Source organism: Ambystoma mexicanum, chromosome 3q (genome assembly GCF_040938575.1).
Source record: "Ambystoma mexicanum isolate Mex_15411 chromosome 3q, UKY_AmexF1_1, whole genome shotgun sequence".
Taxonomy (NCBI): domain Eukaryota; kingdom Metazoa; phylum Chordata; class Amphibia; order Caudata; family Ambystomatidae; genus Ambystoma; species Ambystoma mexicanum.
This window is the reverse complement of record NC_090926.1, coordinates 252,709,173-252,722,209: the sequence shown is the minus strand read 5'-3', so window position 1 is coordinate 252,722,209 and position 13,037 is coordinate 252,709,173. Positions and strand designations below refer to the sequence as shown.

The 13,037-nt window shown below is 42.2% G+C and overlaps 1 protein-coding gene across 4 annotated transcripts in view; it reads right to left on the bottom strand.

Annotated features, from left to right (window-relative positions):
• The window catches only part of BAZ2A (bromodomain adjacent to zinc finger domain 2A), a 2,136,751-nt gene that overhangs the window by 1,540,377 nt on the left and 583,337 nt on the right, over positions 1 to 13,037 (bottom strand). The window lies entirely within an intron of this gene.

Below are 13,037 nucleotides of genomic sequence, written 5' to 3'. Positions count from 1 at the left end.
TCAGGGTGGCTTATCATCCGAGGAGTGGAACATTGTCAGAGTCAGCAGCTTCCAGGCCTCAAAATCATCAGATGAATAGTTCTCATGCATTCGCAATTCCCCCAACCACACTATCTTCACTGCTTCACACCAAGTTTGAAAGTAGTTGCGCCACAATACATATTGCAGACCTTTTTTGTGTTTTCAGGCCATAGACAGGCGCCGCTTAGCCAAAACGCATGCCAGGGCCATACATTTGATGACATACTTATATTTGCTTGGCCTAGGATATTTACCCAATAAACATTCAAGTGGGCTCCAATGATACCTGGTAATCCCAGCCGCTGTGCAAGCCTGTTCAATTTGAGCCCAAAATCCCTGTGCCTTCGTACATTTCCAAAACATATGCATCAAGTCCGCACCTTCTCGTTCACACCAGGGACAGGCAGATGTAGCATTCGGGGTGAATTTAGCCACCCTGCTGGGGGTCATATAGTTACGATGGAGTATATTGATTTGAAGCAATTGCAATCTCACATTTCGGGAGACCTTCTTTGTAAAAAATCGATCCCATTGTGTGTCACATATGTCGGTGTTAACATCAGTCTCCCAGCGCACCTTCAGTCTCACATTTCTATTGGCAGTCCCCTTTAGTAGACATTCTTACAGTCTAGAAACAGGTCTCCAACCATCCTCTAGAGTGTACAGTAGAGCCAGAAGTAGTTTTTTTCCTCCAGCTCAGCAGGCCATGCATCCCATTGGGATCTAGCTGTCTTCCCCACCCTCATATACCTCAAGAACTGACCCTTAGGTAGACCCTCCCACAGCAACAGACTTTCCAAGTCCCTGAACCTCCCATTGTCATAGATGTCCACCCAGACGGATACGCCGAAGGCTTCCCATCGTCTCACAGCGGTAAGCTCACTCGCATTTGTGCATTCGCCTGTGACTATCAGGATATTTGATGAATAGGGGTGACGCACTCCAAGTAATTTCAATGCCCTATTCCAGGTCTGAACGCCCAATTTCACCAGCAAAGGCTGGGGATTGATGCATCCTCTCAGGAGGCAGAGAATTTCCTTAAACCAGGCAGGTCTTACGAGTGTCCGCAGTAATTAAGATTCAGTTGTGGAATTATTGGACAGCCATTTTGCAACAAAACTCTGCTGGGCTGCCAAATAATAAAGTTCCAATTTTGCAAAATTGCACCCCGACATCTCTGTAGGGCAGGCACAACATATTCATTGCCAGTTTATGTCGCACAGAACCCCTCTCAGCAAGACACCAAGAGAGCAGAAAAAAGCTGCCTCTATATAATAGTGGACATTAGTAAAACGGTACAGCAGCCTAGGGAGAACAATCATCTTCATTAGGGCAACCCTGCCCATGAGGGAGAGTGGTAGTCTAGACCAAAAAGCCATAGAATTCCTAATACCCTCTACTGCTTTAAGCGTATTACACACATACGTTTCCCATGGTGTGTATGCAATATGAATACCCAAGTATCTAAAAGAATGAGACTCCCATCCAAAGTGCAGATCAGGGAGAATCTCACTACCCTTCCCAGGTAGCCCTGCCAGGGAGAAAAGACATTACTTTTGTTTGTTAAAGGAGGTCCCATATGCCCTAGCAAACTCACTGAAGACAGTGGGCAAGTTATGTTGGAGCTGATAAAGTACATCATCCGCATACGAGATAAGATGCGTAAACCCGCCCACACTGATATCAGCATCCAGATATTCCTGCCGTAGATACACAGCTATAGATTCCAAAGCAAGTATGTACAACATTGGGGAAAGTGGGCATCCCTGGCGAGTACCCCTCCGTATGTCCCAAGAGGATACCCGTCTACCCGATTTCACTCTAGCCGATGAGGACGAGTAAAGTAACTTCATCCAACGAAAGAATCCATCTCCAAACCCCCTCAAAGCAGCCACCATCCACTTCCAGTAGATGGAATCAAAGGCTTTTGACAGCATCAAGAGATGCAATAACACAGCTGTCGTTCAGGAGATTAGTTTGATCAATAGCATGCTGTAAACGTTAAAGGTCCAGGGTAGTGTTACGACCTGGCACAAACCCAGCTTGATCTGTATGTATGATGGAGTTGATATTCCTACGCAACTGAGCAGCTAGCACCATTGTGAGTAGTTTCACATCGCAATTCAATATAGCCAGGGGGCAATAAGAGTTGCACCTCTCTGCAGGCTTCCCAGGTTTGATAATAGGTATCACCAATGTCTCCATCATGCTAGCTGGAAGGATGCCACTTTCATATGCCTCCTCAGACTTAATGCTGAGGTCAGGGTGGAGCTAGTTTATAAAATTCTGCCGGGAGGCCATCACTTCCCAGTGTTTTACTAGTAGAAAGAGGGGATTGCTTCATTGATTTCATCCACCGTGATGAGTTGATCTAGGGATGCACTGAGTTTATGGAGTCGAATTAATGAAAATGCGTCAGCTATCCTGTCAGGGGGTACTAAAGTATCATGGCTGGATAAAAATGTGTAAAAGGTTGTGAAGATGTCACAAATTGTAGCCTGGGAGCGCCACAATTCACCACATTCATCTTGTAATAGTGTAGTCAAGGGTCCAGGCCATTCACGTTTGCACAACCAGGCTAAAGTAGATAATCTCTCCCATGCGTGTAAGCATTGAGAGTGTTTTAGGGCTGGTTCCCTTTCAACAGGACCTGATCCTGAGTGTGCAGCCTACAATGTGTTTATACTATTCTCCATGACCTCCAAGTCTTCCTGCAGTTGCCAGCGGATGCCTCCTGCACTAGGTTGGATTTCTCCTCCAAATAGCACCTTCATGGCCTCCCAGAAAATACCCCTGCTATTCACGATGCCATTATTATCTTCCAGACATTTTCTAAGGTATCCTGTAATTTGTCACAAAAAATAGGATCACCCAGAGCCTATGTAGGCATACGCCACATCGGGATAGGGGGCCTGGGAGCAGAGCATTTGGTTGAATTTGTTAGTGCAGAATATATTGGCCGCACAATATCGGATCATTCCCCACTGGCCTCCCATGTAATCAACCAAATGCTCCGCACCTACAAATAAGTAATCGATCCTAGTCGGCACCTTGTGTGGGGATGAATAAAACGAATAGGCCCTAGTGTTTGGGAGCAGCTTTCTCCACACATCTACCAAGTCTAGTTCAGATAACGTTTAATTCAGGGCGATAGTAGCTGCGGAAGGGCCACAGCCGGGAAAAGAGGTTCCATCAAGCCCAACATCTTTCACACAGTTGAAATCACCTCCCCATATAAAAAAAACATCAAGTCTAGAGGCAATATGACCACAGAGCATGCGAAAATGATCTGCTATCTTCTGATTTGGAAAGTAAGAGTTCACAATACATTTCTGTCTAATCTAGGTGGCCCTGCAAAATCAAATACCTCCCTTCATATTGTCTCACCACCTCCAGTTCTTGAAATGGTATTTTCCCGTCTATCCCTATAAATACCCCTCACGCAAATTTGGAGTACGGAGCACCGTAGTCCGAGCCCCACCAGCGAACTATAAGTGTGGCCTGATCTTCAGCCAGTAGACCGGTCTACTGAAGTAAGGCTATAGAAATCCCCCTACGTGTCAGGTAGGATTATACCCTGTTCTTACGCATATATGACCCCAACTCTCTTACGTCCCAAGTCAGCACCTTAACTTGTGACATAGATGATTGCCACTACACCTGCCAACTTGGTTCCCCAATGGTCTACTCCACATCCAATCATGCTATACCACAACCGCCACCCATCAACCCAGCCAGTGAAGACAATGCAAGCATGTTTAGTACACAGCCACTTCCTCAGTGCAGCCACCCCTTCTTGTCTAAAATATATCACAAGCCTTCCAACATGAACCAAAGAGCAATTCCCCGAAACTGGGGATCGAACATGGTCTAACACAGTAGTTGTGTTCAGACGAACCTGTACCTCCATTACGGCCAAGGTGTACAAGGTGAAGCACCAACAACAGGGAGGTGCCAAGTATGAACCGAGTCGGGGTCGGCTGAGTCCACCCAGTGGCCAACGGATCTTCATACCCACTTAATATGAAAAAGTGAAGCCCTCTCCACCACAAACCCCTGCAATAGTTTCCCAGGGCCAATTTCCTGGAGCAGCACATTTTCAATGTAAGCAGTTGGGTCCGAGCCCTTCGTGTCCTCTAGGAGCCCAAGTATCCAGACATTGTTCCTGTGAGATCTACCTTCGGCCTCCTCAGCCCACAGTTCCAGCGTTGCACTCCGCGTCTCCAGCACCTTCAGTCGCGTCGTGAGCTCCCCAGTCGTGGTTGCGGTTTCTTCCAGCAGTGATTCTGCAGTGGTGCCTCTCTCTGCCAGGGATCGGACGTCCTGCCGAAGTAGTTGTACATCTACCTTGACCACATCTATCCTGTTTTCCAATGAGGATCTAAGGGCAGCAATGGCGTCAAGGACTCTATTCTCCTGCATGGTCGAATCTATTGGCAGAGTGACCTTCCGCTCAGTAGCTGATCTCTGGGGACGATCCAGATGTTTGGCTTGGTTCACTTATCGGTCAATGAATAGCTGTTTTACGCTAGCCAGGGATTTGATTTTGTCTAAGTTGCAATATTGTAATACTCTACTCCTAGGCTCTACTGTACACAATTGGAATAAATTACAAGTCCTACAGAACAATGCCCTTAGATCTGTCTTAAATATCCAGCGTTTTAATCATATCTCCGCCATTAGATTTGACACACTTTGGCTACCAGTGCGTGACAGAATCTTGCTGCGCACACTAGTCATCATACACAAATACCGGTCAAACACAGCCCCTTAATACCTGTGACAAATTCCCTATGAACCAACCTTCTAGACCCACAAAATCTCACTACCTACACTGTCTTAACATCCCTAAGTTCAAATTGAAAACTACTAGGGGGTCCAGCTTCCCGGTGTTAGCTACTATGTGCTGGAACTCTCTCCCTACAGCGATCAGAGCTGAACCTTCTTTTCGGATTTTGAGAGTCAAAGTGAAAGACTGGCTCTTTGCCCAGCAACATTAGCTTAACGTACACCGCATCCGCTTCTACTGAATCCACTTCCTAATCCCAACAACCACCCCCTATTGCTGTGCTGCTGATCCTACTACTGTTATGTATGGCCTCTGTGAGACCAGCTTTTCTGGTCAGTTAAACCAGCCCCTGCTGTAACACTATGCATATCTGCTTGTAGCTGTGCTGATTCTTTTTACTTTGCCTCACAGCCTACTGGGGACTGTTCCTCAGTTGCTACAGTTTCTTTGTACGTATTCCTAATACTAGCATGTTGATCACTCTGTAACCTGGTCACCAAGCCATTTGTCATTATCTATCTGTATGTACTTGTAACAAATTCACCTATGCTCAAGCGGCCAGATACCTCAGGGTTAGGTGCGCTATACAAATAATAAACTAAACAAAGAAATCAATTATCAAGTCCTTGTTTTTATTTTTTGGGGGCAACATGTCAGGCAGAGTGGGCAGATGTGGGAACAGAGTGAGCTGCATTATCTGGAGGGTCTAGTCGGAACAAACCCACCAAGTGCAAGAGGTTTCAACGTTCCCGGTCCAGACTCACCAACAACTGGAATGTGCCTGCTGGCGGCCCCAGGACAGTCAGCACGTAGGAGCTACCTTTCAGATGGCAAATGTTGAGGCTGACTTCAAAGGTTTGGCACAACAGCGCGCAGTGATCCAGCAGGTACCCCCAGCCAGCCAAAGTGTGCACCGTAATGCCCCCAGCCAGACACACAAACCAGTACCAAGCTGCTCAGAACACCCTGTTATAGTATTGTCATAGGGTAGCAAGTATCTCCTACTAGAGGTGCGCAGACCATAGGACCTGCAAGGGGCTTGATATTCCACAATATACTCACATCAGAGAGTTTTAGGTCACACTAGTGGGGGAAGCGGGTGCAAACAACTCAGGCCACAGAAAACAAGGTGGCTATGTTGTCAGTGATCGCCATTGTTGATAGGTCAGTATTTTATAGAGAAGTATCTCCAGAAATAAGGCAAACCCTGCAGAGCAACAACAAAAAGCTACTAGCAAGCCCAAGTCACTGACCACAAAGCAAAAGTAATATTGCAATGTTCCTTCAGGAAATACAGTTGGGGAGGGCCTCTCAAGAATGCAAGGGTCTTGTGGTCTAATGTAGTGGTTCGGCCCATCAGGCCCAAGGATCTGCTTGGTGTGCAACAACAATTGATCCATAGCTATTATATCATAGTGTTTAGGTCATGCGACTGTCACTGCAACAGCGCAGCACATCAAACCCCCTGAGAGTGCGAGTTATCTCCAAAAAAGTTTCCTTCAGTGTTTCCATTCGGCGTAGTTAAAGCTTCTGGCACCTCAGGCCATGTATGACCGGGGCTTTCATTTGCTAAGCCGTAGCCCGGCTCACCAGGCATACATCCCCAGCTCTTGAATATCATCGGGGGGGAGCCCTACCAGTAGGAAACTCTATGGTTTCACAACGCCTCAGTTACCTCCACTTACACTTCTGCAATACATTCATTCTTAGGAATTTGGATTTCCAACTTGAGCGCCAATGAGGGAAGTACCATCCCTGCTAAAAAAAAAATCAACAGATAACTACTACAGAACAATTCACCATAAGTCTAATAGACAGAGGTCTTATTGTTTTTAGAGAAAAAGAATCCAATAGTTGAAGGAACTGCTGAAGAGTCACGTATATCAGTAACCACACACAGGTTGCTCTAAAGTGAGGTGAGTGAATTTCGCAATGGTCGCAGATGTATGGTTGAAGACAGACAGATAATATCTTATGGAATATAAACCACTTAATAAGGAATCTATTTTTAAAGGAGATCAAGAATTGTGTGCGCACAGAATAGGGAATGCAAGAATTCCAGTATGCAGATGAGAGAAGATTGCCATCTCCATATACAATATACAGAACAATTCACCATAAGTCTAATAGACAGAGGTCTTATTGTTTTTAGAGAAAAAGAATCCAATAGTTGAAGGAACTGCTGAAGAGTCACGTATATCAGTAACCACACACAGGTTGCTCTAAAGTGAGGTGAGTGAATTTCGCAATGGTCGCAGATGTATGGTTGAAGACAGACAGATAATATCTTATGGAATATAAACCACTTAATAAGGAATCTATTTTTAAAGGAGATCAAGAATTGTGTGCGCACAGAATAGGGAATGCAAGAATTCCAGTATGCAGATGAGAGAAGATTGCCATCTCCATATACAATATGCAAAAAAAAAAAATGTTCAGCCTTTGTCAGTTTTTATTCCTCTCATAGAGCGAATCTTTGGTGCTGCTTTAATTTGTGGTTCCAGGATCTGCACTCTGAGTGCCTGTATTATGGCTGAAACAATATGGAACCTAATTTTTAATTATATGTTTGGTACTCTTGTATAGTGTGATCCCCAGAATAAATTTGTCAATTTTCCAATGTGATTTGGTTTATTTTGTACATATATAAAATTCTTCATGTATTCATTTCATACATTTAAACATATACATTGTCCATATTGCATAATTTCTTTGTGCACAGTTTTGTGCTTAGTTGTGGTTTTCCATGTATTAATTTCATACACATGTACAGAGTTCCATGATTTAGATTATCATTTTGTACATTATCTCCCAACACGTGTTTCCCCACAACTTTAGCTGTGGTTCCTCAGGAGAGATTCTAAACCAAAAGAGAAATGTGAAAAAATATGTTCTAATTTGTTTCATATTCTAAACTGAGGACAGTATTAACACAAAAGAAAACATTCATATCTGATTGTAGAAAGAGGGCCTTTTTCTCAAAATAAGTATGTCCACTCACACTTGTTTCAGTTTCCTTGGTTTTAGTTATTTGAGTTGTGCTAATCATTCACTTTTTAAGGTATATTTTGGTATTTCTGGGAAGTTGAATCTGTGAAAGAGTGCACATAGTGGTAGATTATTTACTGAATCCCTTGTTTTCAGACTGCTTATAAAACCTCAATCCACAAAGTAAAAGAAAAAGAAAGGGTATTAGCCCACTATATACTTGGGGATTTGTTTTTTTGAAAAACAAAGTATTTACATGGACTGTCTGGAATGTCACCTAACCTCCCCATGGCTTGCTATTCTGAACATGGTATCATTCAGAAAGCCAGAAATTAGGTGAAAAATGAACGAGAAGAGAGTGCAAAAGATGGGGTCAAAGGAAGTTCGAGTGTTACCTTGTTGCTAGTCTTGAGGTTGTCACCCACAGCAAGGTACGATTGCCTTGATGCTTTCCGGATCCGTGATGGATCTTGCTGTCTCGATTTCTCGCTATTTATGGCCTGTAACGCATCACGCGTGATGTCATCGCGTTAGCGTGCCCCGATGACGTCATATGCGTCAATGCGTGCGGTGGCCATTTTGAAGTGGCGTATCTTGGATTGACTATGTGTGTACTTCTGGGTGTTTTGAGTAATTGTTGTACCTGATTCTCTTTAAACACACTAAAAATTATGTTTTTATTTTAATGCTCTTAAACGTGCCATTATGCAATTGCATGTTTTCTGAGCATCTGCCAAAAATACTAATTTGGCCTATATTTGGGTGGACTTGAGACCCACTCTTAGTTGAAATTCAGAATTCCAAATTCTTATATAGAACTGAATGAATATAATGCAAATAAGCATACGCATTTTTAGAGGTGAATTTGCACATTTTTACCATATTTTTTTTTAAGGCCAATGGGCCTTCTCAGGTTCTGTATTCAAACCAGTATAACATGTGTCCAGAATACAGCTCCATTTCGATTCTCTCCTCCGCATTAAAAGTTCTCTATCTCCTCCTCTTTCTGGTTGTTCAATTTTTTTGATGCCAAAGAATTTGATGTCCTTAATGTCTAATTGGCTTTGTTCTTGTGTACAATGGGTGGCCATAGGGTATCTGGCATCTCCATTTTTGATTGCTCTGAAGTGTTCCATAATGCGAGTTTTTAATTCTCTTATTGTGCTGCCAATATATTTCTTGCCACAACACACATTGTATTGCATAAATCACATATTTTCTTTTGCAGTTGATGAATGGCTTAATGTCTTGCATTTTCCCGGTTGGCAATTTAATCTGTTTTGTACCATTTAGCATCTGAGTGCAAACTGTGCACTTGCCACATTTGTAAGATCCTGTGGGTGCCGTCACTTTCAAAAATCCACTGAGATTGCTTTTCATTGAATTCTTTAGGTGACTAGGGCTCAATTTCTGCTTCAGAGTGGGTGCTTTTCTGAAAAGCATTGTCGGTTTCTCTTCAATGTATTTATTCAATATCTCATCTGTTTGCAAGATATTCCAATGTTTGTTCAATATTTTCTTCTTATATCATGATTGAATGAATAAGGTAATTGATTTTGATTATTCCATTCTCAATAGGAAGAACTACACCAGTGAATTATTAAAAAAACGTGTTTATTGTGTATTTTCGGAGGATTCCGGTATATAAGAGGTATTTTCTATAAGATTACTAAGGTCACATTATGTAAATAATATAGTGCATTGATCATTAAAGTATATTTACAGTAATTATTTCTGGATTGTTTGTAGACAATAAGAAAATGCCCCCTGATGGAGAGATTCTCTCAAAACGCATTGGGACACCCCACTTTATATTTTATTATTAAAAATTATCTTGTACAAACGCATTGTATTGAATGAATACACAAGTTTATTTCACTTTGACAATTGAAATCTGTTATTACCAACAACAAAAAATATGACTATCTTCAATGTTCCAAAAATTGTCATCTGAACATGTCGGTTAAGATATTTGACAATTAGCTCAAGAAAGTGTGCAGGGGACGGGATTTTCCCGTTTAGGGAACTCACTCAACTACATGTTCATTTGCTGCACATCTGGCAGGGGAGTCTTTTCTCCCCTGCACCTGGATTTATGATAAATTTACAATCTATAAGGTATATTAAATTACTTAATAACCATTGAATTTAGGGTGTGCAGAGTGCAATAGATCTATTATTGTATGTGTGCTAGAGCAGATGCACAGTACAGAATCCAGTATATTTTTCTGATGACTTCCAATCTGTGTTCTGCATTATAGTATTATTCTGGTTGGAGCATGGATGAAGGTGACAAGGAGACTTTAGGGAAGTGCCTTTGCATACTATGTTTTGATTGTGGATTGCAGCATCCAGCTACTTGTGGGTTGTGACAGTAACCCTTCACTCTCTTTGGTTTAACGTGGGCCCAAATTTGTCTGTGTCCCAGGCCCTTAAAATTCTTAAGACGTCCCTGAACAGAAGGAGTGAGTGCAGACAATGACTGCCTGTTGTGCTGAGACGTAATGGACCGAGGACTTCTCGTCCGATGAATGACACGTGTGCCATCTGGTACTCAATAAGGACTCACAGCTATATGAGCGTCTTTTAGGAAATCTTAATTACAAAACAAAAATTTCCTTTTTAACATTGTACACTTACCCTGCCGAGAGAAAAGGCAAGCACTGTCCTCTTGTAGTCCTTAGTTGATCCTACATGCAAATGGGTCACAGGACATTGGCCATGTCGCCTTTTATACATTCATGAGACAGGATGTGATGTTAGGATTCTTTCTCATGATGGGAACATTCTCTACACCAGCACCTGTACAGTGCACAGATCAGGAATCCCACAACGGAAGGCCAAAAGCAGGAAACCAAGCGCTGCATGTTATCAAGTAAGCACACAAACACTATGATTTAGTGTAACAATGTGTGCCTAATGCTACATTACATAAAATAGGACAATAAATCTGGCTAATGAAATGCTATTTCTGCTAACCTGTTCTTCCCACCTCCCCAACTGGTTGCGGTAGCCTGCATTCGCAGGTGGGCTAGGAAAGCTGGCTCCAGAAGTCATGCTCTACCAAAAGCCACACTAGGTGTGAGGGGAGAGTGTACAATGCTGGCACTGGGGTTGGAAATGAAGAAGCTGCAAAAACGAAGTGCCCCGAGTAGGGACATATAGACAGTCAAAGTATACAGAATTAATTCAGCATAAATCAAAACATGAAAATTAAATCATCATGATTACATTTTTAAACTGTAGAAATAAAGAGCTTGACATGTTTCAGGATAAACCCTTTTTCAAGAGCAACAATTAAATGAGAGCTGTAAAACAGTGTATATAGTCATTCATTCAAAAATACAAAATTCCGGATATATCGATCCGTAAGTGAAATATCCATGTAGGCTTGAGAAATGACAAATCACCTGTTGCCACACATTTCATGGAAAATAGACATTCAATTGCCCAGATGAGGTGCGTGATCTTTGAGGTGGTCAACAGGCCTCGAAGGAGGCGATTTCAATAAGAAATTGTTACGTGAACTTTTCTGGATGGAAAAAATTGACCCACTCTATCCGAGAGATCTTAATGAAGACTTCTACCTTGGTGCATTCCTCTAAACTAGACTGTAATAAGTGGAGGCTTCACAATCATGACGGTCTGATTTATTTTGAGTTGACACCATTTGGTAATTTGAATGTAGTCTCATATTATAATGTATCACATTAAGATGGCATTAGGTTAATTTGTACTTGATTTTAACATTCTGATGCCATTTAAATTTGTAGATGTACAGGTGAAATATCTATGGGTTTTCCCTTCACGGGATTAGTATATTTAGAATTGATTTTATTAGTTCTGTTCTAGTTACTTCTCATTTCCTATATTTTTCATGCTTTTTTACTTCATATTTCTTTATTTTATCAGCATTTCTTCTTTGTACTGTCCTATCACATTATATCCGGCTTTGCATTAATGCTTCTGATCATCCTTTTGTCTTTATCTTTATAGTAGTTACTTTCCATTTTAATCTGTTTGTTTATTTATTTTACGATTTGCACTGGTGTATTGGAAATGACCTGCTTGTTTAAGATGTCATGCTCTTTGGCTAATCATGGCTTGGACTCGTGAATGGGGTTGTTGCCTCAACATTATTATTGGAATGTATACACTTAAATATGGCGCTACATGCCAGTACTTCAAAACATCATGACGTGCAGTTCGCCCATTGCACACAAGCTTTAAATATCAGTCAATGCTTAATTACACGTTGCAGAACTCGCCCTCCCCTTTTTTTGTGCAACTTCCAGCTGGGCTTTAACAAGAGGAGAAAGAACCTGTATTGCAAGGCCATCACAGAAGCAGCAAATGCTGCCAAACAGCTCACTCCTGGAGTGTGTGCCCTGCTGACATAGCTTTAAATGTGATGGTACCTGCAGCCTCAAGCCTACCTTAGACAATGCCCAAACATGGGTATGCAGGCATTTCGGCTAAGACTGAGGATAAATCAGTTACAGATATTAACAGTAACGGGTCCACAGTTGGGACTGCTTAAAAAAGACAGATATTGTTGATTGCGTCATAATACACTATACCCAGAGACAGCTAAACATATTCTCACCGAATGCAGGACATTGGGTCAAGAATATATTTATGGCTGGGACCACTGGTTTATAACTTGGAATTTATTAAGAGTGAGCATTTCTGGGCCTACTGTCTCAACACAGACAGCCAAAAAGTTCATATTGCTATTTATCATTTGTGGCTAATTATTAAAAAAAAAACATCTAGATAATGCAAAATAGCACTAATGTATTGACTGAATGAAATGAAATGTGGTTCATGTATTGTGTGGATTTTAAAGCCCTGGCAAATTAAGAAAAAGTTACTTCCTTATTCCATATCTATGACATGTAATCACCACAGCTGTGCTGCTTTGGAAAATTTTCGGGGTCTGCGTCCTGCGTCGATGGCGTCGATACGCCGTCCTCGAGGGCCTCCATCGAGCCAACGTCAGTGATGTTATAAGTAGGACGCCCGTAGCCTCAGTTGTAGTTTTTTCCCCAGAACGTGTGGCACCAATCTTCTGCCAGAATGACCACAGAAAGCCTGGCGGAAAAGTAAGCTGCAATCGCATAAGAAATTCTGTAGCGGGGCAGGCAGGGAGGAAGCAATATGGAATAAGTCGTCGGACCATCCCATCGAAAGAACATTACCAGGTAAGAAAGTAACTTGTTCATCGAGGGTCCTCTGA